The sequence below is a fragment of the Dromaius novaehollandiae genome, chromosome Z, assembly GCF_036370855.1.
Source record: "Dromaius novaehollandiae isolate bDroNov1 chromosome Z, bDroNov1.hap1, whole genome shotgun sequence".
Lineage (NCBI taxonomy): Eukaryota > Metazoa > Chordata > Aves > Casuariiformes > Dromaiidae > Dromaius > Dromaius novaehollandiae.
In genome coordinates, this window is record NC_088132.1 from 81,941,042 (window position 1) to 81,954,715 (window position 13,674).

General features: G+C 47.8%; 1 protein-coding gene across 10 annotated transcripts in view; it reads left to right on the plus strand.

Moving 5' to 3' along the window:
• The window catches only part of LOC135325130 (CBP80/20-dependent translation initiation factor-like), a 201,430-nt gene that overhangs the window by 80,196 nt on the left and 107,560 nt on the right, over nt 1-13,674 (plus strand). The window lies entirely within an intron of this gene.

Genomic DNA, 13,674 nt, shown 5'->3' on the forward strand with positions numbered 1-13,674 from the left:
CTATTAGGGTGAGCGTATGGAAATGCATCCTTCCTTCAGCTTCCAGGGAGCTTTCCCACATTGCAGTTAGTTTTATGTCATATCCTGCGAAAGAGGCTTTTCAGGTCGGAGATGCATGAAATTTTCTCTGTGTCGAAAACCGTACGGGTTGCTTACTAGCAAATGCTTTCTGATTACTTCCTCTTCATCTCTTAGGATGTGCTAAATTGACAGGGAGCTATGCATGGACAGCAAGCCAGACTGGCCTCCCGGCTCATTCTCCAGTATGATTCGGTGATACAAACATTTTGCACCGCTAAATGTGCATCTTCAGCCATGGTAGAGTTAATCAAGAGCACCAGGTTTAAGAGAGCCAATCTCCCTTACGGATTGCTTTAGAAATTTGGTTTCCTTTGATGCCAGCATACACTGGACCTTATTTCTGGGATACACCCAAGCCTGTATCCATGTCTCAGCTAGTATTTCCAGTGGCCTCTCCCAGGGGTTAAGCAGAATGCTCTGGATGTCTGGACATTAAGATGTAAATTTGAGTTTTGCTACTGGAATCTATCAATAGTTTTTAACAAAATGTTGCAAGGAGAACCGGTGGTATTTGATGATGATATTTAAAGCTGTAAAAATAAAAAAAAGAAGATAACCTCCCCCAAACTCTTTCTCTTCATAGCTGTCTGAGGGAAAAATGCTTGTCTCCAGCCTTTTGTTTTGACAGTAGAGGATGTGTGTGTATCCGTCCTCAGAGATGCTCTTGGCAGACTGCAGAGCGGCACGGCACGCTCTGCCATCTCGTGGACATGTAGAGTCAGACGAACCCGGCACTGCTTCCATACTCGGCATCGCGGCATTCCCAGTTCCTCCTTGATGGTATTGACCATTTCCGTGTTTAAATTTCCTCCTGCCCCGTCTTTTCAAGGCTTGACTGGCGTGGTTGTTTTTGGTAGTAAATAGACCTTTTTTGGGGAAGCGCAGCAGTTGCAATCAGGGAACGAATGAGTTTGCAACACGGTGGGAGTGGCCCTGTGCCTTCCTTTGTGCTAGCACAATACTTGGGATAACACTGACACTGCTGGAAACCAGCTATAAAACAGATTGTGCGTGCGGTGGGCATCTGCTTTCCTGTAAATAACAGTCGGTTGAGGATAACAAAGGGCACTGTTTTCGGAGGATCTCCTTCACACAATGAACTTAAGCAAATGGTTCTTACTTTGCTTTTGCAGTGGCTGAGAGTGCGTGAAATCATTATTTTGGCTCCGCTCATGAGTCATAACCTCTTCCTCTCTCCTTATTCGCAGGGGTCTGTAGCGGGACTTGGGCACTAATTCACCTAAGTGCTGCCAAAAAGTGGCTTTGGAAAAAATATCTTTAGAAAATAAGTATTCTCTGCTCATGATCTGCTTTTTATTGTACTCCAGGGAGGGCTGATTGTCTGCTTTGGAGAGGCACAGTAGAGATGCACATTTCAGTTTTCATCAGCCTCTCCGTTTTCACCTTGCTGGTCAGCTGGTTTGATGGAGGAGACCATGCAACTGGCTTGGTATCGTGGAGGAATGACTTGGAGCCATAGGGGAGAGCTTATGTGGTGCATTTTGCTTTTGCGTCCTTTGGCAAATGCTTGGAAAGGCTTTCAGGCTTGGAACTGTCACGGCTGAATGCCATGGTCCTAGATGGGGACAGTCTGCAGACTGTGAACCCTTGGCACACTCTACACCTACCTGAGAAAACAACCCAAGGGGCCATGCCCTACAAGATCTCCTTTCTCTTCCCCATGAGGCTGCTGTAGCTTCGCTGGGATCGTTTCCCGTTTCCACGTGGGAGCTGTGACACAAAGGTGGGTGGTTTACCTAGCGTAAGAGGAACCAGTGAGGGGGCTGAGTCTCATCAAGACAATTCTGGCACTCACCCTTCTACTAATTCCCTTAGTTTCCAAATGCGAGTGTCTCAAAGCACCTAGCTCCCCTTCCTGAACGGCCATGGCCTGGCAAGTGTTTGCTTTGAGCAGACAGCAGTGAGTTTTATTCGTGTTGCTGAATGCAGTATTACCCATGTGCTTAAACGGGCAAACTGATCCAGACTCGCATAGTGTCTCCCACTAACCACATAACGCAGCAAGAGGCAGAAGTTCTGCGGTTTCCCTGTTGAAGTAACTGGGAAGTGGCACTGTCCCCATGGGCTGGGTTGGGGAAGTCTGTAATCATGTAGTAGTGGTCACTGCAATCATGACCGGTGCCCAGCAGTCCTGTTTCTGTTGCAGATCGATCCCATTTGTCAGTTAATAGAAGCCGGAATAGCAGTGATACAGTTGGCTGCGTGCAAATGTACTTTGATGTCCACATGTGAGAGCAGCTCAGAGTACCAGCTCCCTAGGCCTACCAGACCGGCTTTTTGTGTCGTTAGCTGAGATTGTCAGCAGACATTCCTGGTGGTTTCCAACCTGTCTGGATCATAATATGCTTCCACTGATCTTTAGCAATGTATTTCCTTTCTCCTTACAAATTATAAGGAAAATGTCTGAATCTTCCCTCCACATCTCTACTTTTTTCGAAGAGATCTGGTGAGAAGCTGATAGCTTAGCCAGGGTGTCACGGGGATGTGCTGTACTCGTAGACATAAGCAAAATGTTTTGGGGCAAATATGCTGAAAGGGTTGCTGAACAGGCGTCTTGCAGCTTTTGGCTTTCAGTTTGCCAGACTCATGTCTCCAGGCTGGGCCTACCCTCTCTACCCTCTCCCAGACTGTCCAGACATACCTTTCTTGTCTAGCTTCTTATTGGTTTGTGTTTTAGATGTAGGAAATAAGTGACACGCTTGAAATGGGTGTTTTGCTTTGCTTGTTTCTCTGTGATAAGCATGGAAACAGCTTTGATGTCATTTGGTTTGGCATCTTAACTGAATTGTAGCTCATCTCTTTCTGTTTCCTTACTGATTATTGACCATTTTTGTGATGCACTTGGGGTTATAATAAATGGATCGTTTCAATTCTGTGCAGTTAGTGGATCTAGTTGTCATTCAGCTTCTTTGTTGGATGAGAAGCAATGGTGCAACTTCTTAGGAAAAAGGGAGACTCGGTAGCTTATTGTGTTCCTTTTAGCACCTATGAACCATCCTAGAAGGACAACCTGTGAAAGGTTTGAAAGTTTTCTTTCACTTTTGCCCTCCTTAAATGCAGGATGAAGGGGCCAGCTCCAGAGCTGTGAATCTGTGACTGCTGCTTAAGGTAACGATTGTGATCTGGAGTCCAGTCCATCAGAGGTGACCTGAGAGCTCCCAGCTTATTTGACATAAAGTTGTAAATACTTTGATAAAAACAGGAGTATGGTATTTAAAAAAACAGCTATGACCTTGCCTACACTCACATATCTCCTGTAATTTCTAGGGCTGCTAAGGAGGGTGAAGTTGAATGAATGTCAGCAGCAATGTAGAGAAGATGCTATGAATGTTGTAGTCACTATTATACTCCAGACTTCATCCAAGCAGGCTTAGAAGCATCAGGATTCCTGACTGTGCTGGGATCCCACCTAAATTTAGACACATAATCAATTTTTATGGCTAGTCTCCTTGGGATCCTGTTCTCATTGGCAAGTACTTTCAAGTCAAATCGTAGAATTTAGTGCAGAGTTCATGTGAGTAAAGGTAGGAGCCTGTATTTGGGCTGGTAACTTTGGGTTCCAGCCATAGTAAAGACATAGACACTTCTGGGAACAATTCATTGCATCTTAATGTAGGCATCTAAAAAAGGTCAGATGTTTCCTAACTAAGGATATCTGTGTTTACACCCATCTGTCCTAAAAGGAGCTCAGATGGACTAGCTCAGATGTACCCATGTTTAGACACTGAGAAATCTAAACAGAAATAAAGCTGACCCAGGTGTCTGAGGAGAGAAAAGTGAATCCTGGACAAGCATTCTCTCTGCTGTCACTCTCCATGACTTACTGCCCAAGATGAAGAGTTTGATGTCCAGCACTAGTGTGAGGGATTGCTGCTGGACAGTGCAGATTCCTGACCTTCCTAGAGTGGACCGTGGCTGAGGTGGCACAATGGTCTCTGGTCTGTGTGGAGCTCCAAGATGGTTCGTTGGTGGGGTTGTTTCATCTACCTCGTCCGTACAGCAGCTTCAGAATCCCTTCAGCACAGTACCCATCCTCTTCCTGTCCCCTCTTGCCACTTAGTCCTGTTTTTACTGCAGCATGAGATTTCCAGGATGCCTTAGCCATGCCTCTGGGCAGTTCTTTCCTCCTCCATGTTCTCCAGGAAGCCAGTCCTTTAACCAGCCCAGATCCCTTCTCTTTCAGAGCTGGATTTTTTCAGATGTCTCCTGGCTCTCTGAGGTTGCTAAGCAACTTCCCACTCATCAGCACTCCCTTGCAAGCTAACAAACACGCTTCACCCTGTTTAGCCAGCAATTGGTATAGGAAAGCCCTCTCAACATTGCCTCGGAGATTTCCTGGGTGCCAGGAGGACAGTGTGTGGTGGTTTTGTTTCTCAGCAGCAAAATGTGACCTGCACACCTGGCTCGCGGAGCTGCCTGGGTCTATAGGTGCTGCATGCTCCAGTGCCACAGCCCGATGTCAGCTGAGACACCAAAACAAGGACTGTGGCTGGGGGATAGGCAGCATCAGAAAGCTTTTCTGCTTTTCTGCTGGAGCTGGATGAGTAATTCGTGCTGCCGAGAGGTATTGCTGGAAGCAGCCAGCAGAGGGGAGCCTGCCACCGCGCTGGGCGGCCGGTCCTGTGCATGCACGCGCTGCGCACGCTCCTTCCAGGGCAAGGGGCTGCAAATCTGCTCTCCTCAGAGCAAGGAGGTGGCCACCATCCACAAAACTGACAGTCGTGTTCAACAGTGGGGATGGGACACGCGTAGGTGTAAGACTTAAGCACCGAAAGTGCTTTTCTGCCAGGGCCCACGTGCCTCCATTGCCATCCTTATATGCAAAGGGGGGTGGACTGGGTCAGTGACGACAACTGCTGGAGAAACCCTGAAACAAGCCCTCCTTGGCCTTAACCACGTACCGTCTCAGAGGAGATTATTCCATAACTGGAAAACCTGGGGTTTTCTCATATCTGGCATCCTCTCCCACTGGAAATAAGAGTGTACTGCATGGAGCTCTTGCCCCGTCTGTGTCCTTGATTCTCCCTATGCTGCATGTCCCTCTTGCCAGCCCTGTACTCATCAAGTGTAACCCTGACGTTTTTTATACATCCACATACCGCAGCGTGTGACCAAGTCACGCTAGCTTGCTGAAAGCCCCAAACTGGAGTGATTTCTTCCCTCCCCACCCATATCCTGCTGAATTCAATCAGTCGTGTGGAAGCGTGGCGCCGTTTTTTGAGAAGACTTGTAGTCTACCAAGCCAGCTTCCCATATCCCAGGGGTCTTTCCAGTACTGTAACTGCTGAAACTGCTGTGGAAAGTCCCTGTCAAAAAGCCAAGGTTTACTTGAGTATAGGTCACAATGTATTGAAAGTCGGATCTCCACTGCTGGGGAAAAAGCGTGTATGCTATGTCTTTCCGCGAGGTATCATCTTTCTGGGATCCATCTCGCACGGCATTTAACTCAACTGACAATGACCATCTCCTTGGGAAAAGGAGTGGGCTGAGTGAGCAGACTGACTTGGTCACCTGTAACCTCTTCAGTGCAAATGTCACTCCACTGTTAGCATGAAGGTTATCAACAGGGCAAGGCAGATGACTGTTATGGTCTGTGAAGAGTTGGAAGGGAGAAGTCATGGCCAGGGTTGGCTTGTCCTCCATGCAGTTCATCCGCTTGGATATTCTTGCAAGGGACAAGCTTTGGCTCTGAGAATAGAGCACAGTTGCTCTGTGAGCCTCAATCAGGTTATAATACCGGTGGTTTTTATCGGAGGTGCAGAAAAGGGCTAGCTCTTCCAGTGGCTGTTTCAGATTATGGTTGTCTTCCGTACTGTGTGATAGACTGTCCGACAGCACTGCACAAAGGGTTGTGAGTGGGAGGTTGTGTGGATTCAGAGCTCCAGAAACATGGTTGTTTCAGGAAGCCCCGGGGAAGTGGGCAAGACCTATTCCCAATATTATTATTATTAGAGTTTAGAGTTGGTTTCACACTGTAAGAAATGACATAGTCGCACTTCTCAAGCTGTGTCTTTCAGGCTGTCACCCGGTGCAAGCAGACAGAGTGGTATTGGTTATACTCGGTTTGTAATTCGGAGGGGTTTCTTCTCAGCTGGATGGGCTAGGAAGTTCATTTTCAGTTGAAACAGCTAGTTTCTGGAGCTGATAGTGATGCAGTTAGTCAACCTGGCCCAATCCCTGCTCTGCTGTTTAAAGAATGGGAGACTTGTTACAAACTCCTGCAAGGAGTTACAGCATTTTCGTGAACTCGCCATGAGTCAGAATCACCTTCCTTCGCGTTGACTAGCTGATTTTTTTTAAGTTCTTTTTTGGGCTGTGGTCTGAAAGTCGTTTGTTTCAGTGATAACACGGGAGCCCTTGGGGTCATGAAGTCACTGAGCAAGGATCGATAGAGAGCACGAGAGGGACTTATTGCAGCCCCTGAAGGTTGTAGGAGGTCAAGATTTAGGCAGACGGGGAGCCGTGGGCCTGGGCACCCATGGCCGAGGGGACGGGGAGCTGCGGGCCCTGGCGCTGGCATGTGGCGGTGGAGGGGACGGGGCACCGTGCAGCGCTAGAGGGCACTGTGGCCTTTCCCGGCAGGCCTGGGCCAGCCTCACGGCATGGCCGCCGGCCCCAAAGCAAAGCTCTGCGGAGAGGAAGCCGCGCAGCAGGCTCCGGCTGTCACTTTTCCCAAATGTTAAATCGCCCCGTGCGCGGCGGCCGCGGTTACATCCATCCCGCGCCGGGGCTGTGCTCTCCCTTCCCTTCGAAACCTCTGCGGCTTGTTGCGGGCTGGTGCGAGGGCCGGTGTCCATCCTCCGGCCCGCAGTGCGCGCACGGGACCCTGCGTCAGCGTTATGGAGGGGAAGGTGTCTTTCTGCAATTTGGGCTGAACTTGAGCTGAATTTGATCAGCACCTGGTGCAAGGCCGTGTCTGCCCTTCTTCACGTGACATCTCTGTCACCCTGTTTCACGGATGGCACCTGATGCCCAGGCGACCAGTGGGACATTTCTTCAATGCCCATGCAGCCTAGACCTTCCTCCCACGTCTCCCCGACGTTTTGAGAAGTCTTTTGAAAACCCCATGCTAGACTCTGGTCCTGCGGGAGGGCCACGACGGGGCATAGTCCCAAAGCAGGTTGCTCACCACAAGGACCAGTGCTGCAGGTACTGAGTGACCATCCCTTTCCCCGGGGGACATCCCGACCTATGGGATGTAATGCCATTTAGCTGCGCGTGGAAGGATGGGTAGACCTTAGCAGGACAGAGGTGGACACCTGCCCGGTGGTGCTTGGTACTGGAGCACCTCTCTTCCTTAGGCTGTAGTTTGCCAGGCGCTAATGTGTGCCAATTCGGGGGGGGGAAGAAAGAAAAAAAAAAAGAATAGATGGAATTTGGGCTGCTTTGCAGTTTGTCCTTTGGCCTGGTTGCCTGAGGGGTAGACATGAAGCAGCTGAGTTGTGGGGCTGAGGGGAAGTGTGAGTGTGAGTGCGCTCTCTCCAGAGTGGAGCTTCATGGGCCAGGACCACGAGGGGACGAGGGAAGAGGATCTGAGAGCTGGATGGGAAAAGCTGTTCCTGGCAGCATGATCAAGAACTTTATGTTGCTTTTAAGGAGTCCACAAGTAGTTTTAGACCTGAGAAGCACGGGCTTCTGGGGAATTAGCTGATTTGGATATAGGGACTAGTATTGGCATATAAATAACAGTCTTGCAGACTCTTGAGGCTCTGAAGTATCACCACATAGAACTCCGGCTTAAAGACAGCACAGGCTTTTCTCAGGCTTATGGCTGAATTTCTTTTTCTTTTTTTTTTTTTTAAGTTGATTTCTGCAGCTATATAATATCTAAAGAAAGCCTGAAAAGTTTATTTTGTTCTTTTCTGTCCTTTCTATAGACTGTTAAAAAAAAAAAAAAAAACTTCCCCCAAACTGCTTGAATTTTATTTTGACTTCTAAAGAGTGATATATCTTTTTCTCCTTTGTTTTCCCAGAGGATTCATTAGAAATCCGAGAGGTCTTTCTCAGCACTCCATTGAATTTCTGCTGAATATTTTCATGACGCCAGTTGGGGAGTAGAGCTTAAGTTAAAAAGTTGTTGTAAAAGTAGCGGAGAAAAATTCAGGTTTCTAAAGATCCCGTATGAAAGTCCAATACTGCTCTTATGGCTTGGCTATTTCCACATCATAATCCACTTCCCCTTTCACCATGGAAGGCCTGAATTTTTTTACAGAATAAAGGGAAGGAAGGCATTTCTTTCTAAAAAGTAGGCATTCCAAGGACCGAAGAAGAGAGACGTGCTAATTCCCATTGGCAGAGGAACCTATATAGCATAAAAACACAGCTTTTCATAAAAATTCTGCTAATATGACATCCCTTTTCCGACAAAATAATAGGTTAATGTTTCCTGCAGCATTTAAAGTCAATTCTAAACTATAAGATGCTCCCCCCTTTTGCTAAAATCTTTCCTCTGATGTTATGGAAATAGCAACTGGTGCAATAAATGAGACCAGAGGTTCTTAAAACACAAGTTTCCTGTTTGCAGCCAGCAGGTAAGTAAATGCTCTTACGTGCTGCAGTCGAACGTGCCGTGCAGCTTGGAGACATATATATATATAGCTATAGATGTAAATATAGCCGTTTAGTAGCAGGATAGATGTTTACTGCAAGGCAAGGTAGTTCGGTCAGAGATTGTCCCTTAACTAGGAAATTTATTGCTGCACGTGACGCCTGTATGTGTTTTTCACGAGGAAGATAAAGATTGTTTGTGAAGGGAATTGTAGGATGTACTTGCCTATGCTAGCACGGGACTGCGCTCTGTACCCAAGAGGTCCTTCCTAGTCCTGTATTCATATTGTCCCTAAATTTTTGTCTATAGATTATGATTTTAAAAATACCTTTGGGGTTTGTTTGTTTTTTGAGCTACCCTGTGCACTTCTCCGCTGGATCTAAAAGCAGCAGCCGCTCGGATATGTGAGTGTTAGAATGCAAGACAGTCAATGAAAGAAAAGTCCGTGCCATCTTTGAAATTCCTCTGCTGAATTGTGGGGTTAGAGGCTTTAATCTGGACTAATATAAATAGCAGAAGGAATGCGTTCTCACTCCCCCTGTGTCTAGCTGGACCGTATTTGGGCACGGATACAAATGCGCACGTGATGTGGCAAAATGTTAGCTGTTCTGCATGTATGCATGGAGAAACTGAGGCAGAGAGCGCAGAAATGAGGTGTCCCAGGTCTCCCCAAGAGTTTGCAGGAAAGCTCGGAGAGCGTTCTGGATTCCCGGCCCTTTGGCCGCACAGGGTGAACCCCGTGGCTGATGCTTCCCCAGCTGAGCAGAGCTCTTCTGCTCCGGGTTTTTGGCATCCCTGTTCGCTCCGGTTCTCGGCTGCCAGGAAGGATCCCGCGGAGAACATGAGCCCTTACTTTATTCTGTACATCTACTCTTGAGCGTGACCTGGGAATGTCTCACTTCTTCATTAGCACTGTTGGTTCATGCCTCAGGTTAAGGCCTCTGGCCAGGCCTTTCACCTGCTGGTACTGCCACAAAGAAACTGCTTGTTGTTGGGTTTCGTTTTGGTATTTTTTGGTGTTTTTTTTTTTTTTTTAAATTCCTGTAATGTATGAACAGAGAAACCACTAGAGAATGATAAAGCTTCATTTCTTCCTGCTTTTGTGGCCTGCCTGATTATTTCATTTCTCATTGTATATTCTTTTGAGGCGCCCTCTCCAAACGGAAAGAAAATATGTATGCTTACAGGAGCAGTTTGTTTCCGCTCGCCTGGGCCAAACAAGCAGATATCGTACAAGACACAGATTGCATCTGTTTGCTGGTCTTGGGGAAGAAACCTCCACTACTCACTCAATCACATGCATATGAATGACATTATTCATTAAATCTGCTGGGCTGTGCATGCTTGACTTTTGCCATCCTTTCTCTTGGGGCTACCAATAAATAAATAAAATGTAAACATCTAGATCTTTGAGTTTGCATTACTACATAGTTACTGGATAAGGATGAAAAGATTTGTGGTCGGTAGTTACACGGGCATTATTTGAACCAGCAGCTTTGAAGATGAGATGGTCTTTGCTGTTAGTTAAGGGTCATCCAGCAAGGACAGCCAGTTTTTAAAATCCAAAAGTGAAACCTGGGTTTTCATTTGTTACCATTTAAAAGCAAACACAGGCCCAGGATGGCATCCAGAATCTGCTGATCAGTAGGGTGTGAACGAAGCCGTTGTCCTTTTTTGCCCTAGATTTGCTAGGGAATGGGGATCCCTCGTGGGCGCTGGTTCCTGCCTGTACAGTAACAGCAAGTTCTGCTGTTGAGGTTGGAGGCACGTGAAAGAGCCCATGTGCTGGACAAGAGAAATACAGCTGATACGGGAGGGAAGAAAGGATATGGAAGGGGTTTTTGTACATTGTCGTTCCTCATCATGCTAAATTCTCCCCTTTTTTGACATTTCCAAAGAGTGAATGTTTAAACTTACTAAAAACATTTTTTCCCCCCTAATAAAACTCCCAGGACTTGACTGTGTAGAGGGCTAGGCCTTGGCTGAACAGTTTTGCAAATCTGGCCTCATGCAGGTGCCCTGCAGGTGCTGAGCAAGGGGACTCAACTGTTTCAGAGCGGCGTTGGATCAGCTGTACTCCTTCTGCCTGTGCTGTTTTTGGACAGTGGAGAGCTCAGCCATCCTTTTTAAAGCTTTCTTCCACTTTCTCTGGTTCCCCATCCACACTGATGGGTCCATGAACCTTGTTCAGTAGGAAGCCATGAGGAAGCCCTGTTGCTCAGCTCTGCGGGTGCTGGGGCATGTCAAGGACGGGGGAACTTCAAGGAGATGTTTCCAGCGGTTCAGTGATCAACTCACTTTAAAGCTTATGGAGAACCAGAGAGGACCCAGGGGCTAGCCAGGTGCTTTGCCACTGTTGGTCAGAGTTGAGGTTTTTTAGATGTAACCAGCATGATAAAAATAATCTCCCTGCATACAGATTTTGATCTGGACAAGGGCTCCTGTGTGCAGGACGGGTTTTGGTACCTGGATTGTCGGCACAAAGTTGAAAGAGCCATTTCCATGAGCAGAATTGTACTTGAAGCATCTGGTTACTAGCTGTCGTCCAGCAAAAGGACCTCTTTATTTTGTCTTGAATGGGAATCAACCATGTGTGTGCCTTAAGTCTTCAGAAACTAATGCAAGTCCTGCGTGCTACCAAAACTGAGCTGAGCTGAGCTTTCCCTGTCTCCTCCAGGAATGGTGCTACAGCACATCCAGGATCGGCCCCTGCCTCAGGCACTGATGGTGCTTGATGCAGGTTGCTCCCTGCGTGCAGCTCCCTGCACCCAAAATCAGGAGAGGGCCACGACTCAACCGAGAAGAGTCCAGACAAAGTAGGTCACCGACCAGAAAATCAGAAAGGGGAAAAGTTGAACTCTCGCTGAAGGGCGTTCCAGCCAGAAAGAGCAAAGGGGAAAAAATTAGAGCGTTAGTGTGTGAGTGGCCACCTTGTTGTACAATCACGATATCGTTTTTCTATTTTTTTTTTTTATGGTTGGCTTAACAATTAAAAGGCTACACTGCAGTTTGGTTTTTCCAGTCTGCTGCATTGTGTGACCCCTGTGACTCTGAGTTAAGCCTCATTATATAATGGTGGGGTGTTTTTTTGGAAAACCTCCGCTTAATCCTTTCTGAGCAGAATTTGCTGTTTTTGTTTTCTTTCATATCGTCGTCTCGCTTCCCCCCGCCTACCCCTTCCCCGGCGCGCGCACGCTGGAGGCGTCAGTCTGGGAGCAGGGTCCTTTCTTCCTTTCTTTTTTTCAAATCCGTGGAGAAAAATGGTTTATTTTCGTTTGCTTGGGTTACAGCGCCTTTCCCCGCCGCCGGGGGGAAGGACTACGTGATGTGCAGCAGGTATTTTGTGAATGGAGCGCAACCCTGTGACTCCCCGTCGCTCGACCAAAGAGGGAGGCAGGGGAAGGAGAGAGACAAAAAAAAAAAGCCCCCAGTGACTCCGTATGACTCGGTCTGGCTGGAAAACTTTTTCAGCGCAGAGGTTCTTAAGCCAGGAGGAAGCTTTCTTCTGGCCCAAGAACAATAAAGGGGTCAGCAGTCTGATCCTCCCTCCTACACCCTCTTCCTTCCATTGTGCGGGGTATGTGCAAATATCCCAGGCTGCTTCTGCTGGGGCCTGAGGGAGTTTAGCCACACATGTGACATTAAAGAAAGATTCTTGAACAGCTCTGTGAATTTAGCAATCCTGAGTTGCGAGAAAAAGAAAAAAGAAAAGAAAAGAAACCCCCAAGTCTCTGGAGTGTCCTATTTATGGTGCAGCGTCAGCGCTTGGAGAAGGTACTGAGGAGTATTTCTCAGAGCTGATCTAATGCACCCACCACTCAAATATCGCCCCACCGTGCTCCGGCTTTGGCATCGGTTCTCCAAGGCTCCGTGGCAGCTTCTTTCCCAGCGTCTGCTCAGTGTGCTGCCAAATCCCTGCTTCTCCCCAGTTCTTGACCTCTTCCAGGAGCTCCTTGTTGAACGGTTCCTCTGATCATCCAAGGTGGGGGAATTTTCTGCTCTCGCAGGACATGTGTAAATCCTGCACGCTGCTGCTGTGTAGCTCCCTAGCAAGGACAGGGTCGGAAGAGTCAGCTGCTTCCACACTGAGCATCTTCTAGGGATTAAGCAGTGTCTGCTGGTGCCCAGGGTAGCACCCTTCGCTACCTGAACGCTACTCCTAGGACACGAATCACAAACTGTGAAGATCTGAGTCAGCAACCCCTGGAGTAAAAGATCGAGAGAAGTGCTGACAGGGCATGTCCCACAGCTGTGTGCACACAGGTCTGTCTTATTCTTCAAAGCAACCTGCGTCTCTTTGTTGTGGGGGGGTAATACACAGATCACAGTGCCTCTATGGTTTCTGTGATTTTCTTGTGAATCCCGAGCAATCAAGAAACAGCCCTGAGTGCCCTTGTAGACCACTCCAGGTTCTGTTCCAACCTGAATGATGATACTTTTTCCAGGTGTCAACTAGACAGCCATGGTATCTGGTGACTGCCAGGTTAGATAGCACCTACCTTCCTTGAGGAGAAGGTGGGCTCTGTGGCCTTCTATGAGAAGGTGAGTTAAATACAGTAAGCTGTCTTGTGCAGTGAAGATACGATCCATTCCACAAAGAGAGTGGACGATGCTCCTCAAATTGTCAGAACCCACCTCTTTTCCTGCACAATAATCAGCTAATAGCATGTGTGACCTCCTCTCGCTCTGTTACAGAGTGGACTGCTTGTTGGACTTTGGCACTGATCGGTAACATGAATCACGATGGTGATTTTGCCGTAAGGCAGTTCCTGCCGTTATTATCTCCTTGTTGTGTTGATAATGCTTTGGTGGTGATGGTCAGGATTTCCTCGCACTACAGAGCTTTCCTGGAGATCAGCTCTGCGAGTGATGGAGGAAGTAGCCGTTACAGGATTGCTCCTCGCTGCTGAGAACCATGTGGCCGACTTCAAATGTACGTGCGACCTGACATGATCTGAAGAGCACCACAGTGACTCCTCTTTCCACTCTCCCTTCCCTCGTCTGCAAGTCAGTGCAGCCATGGG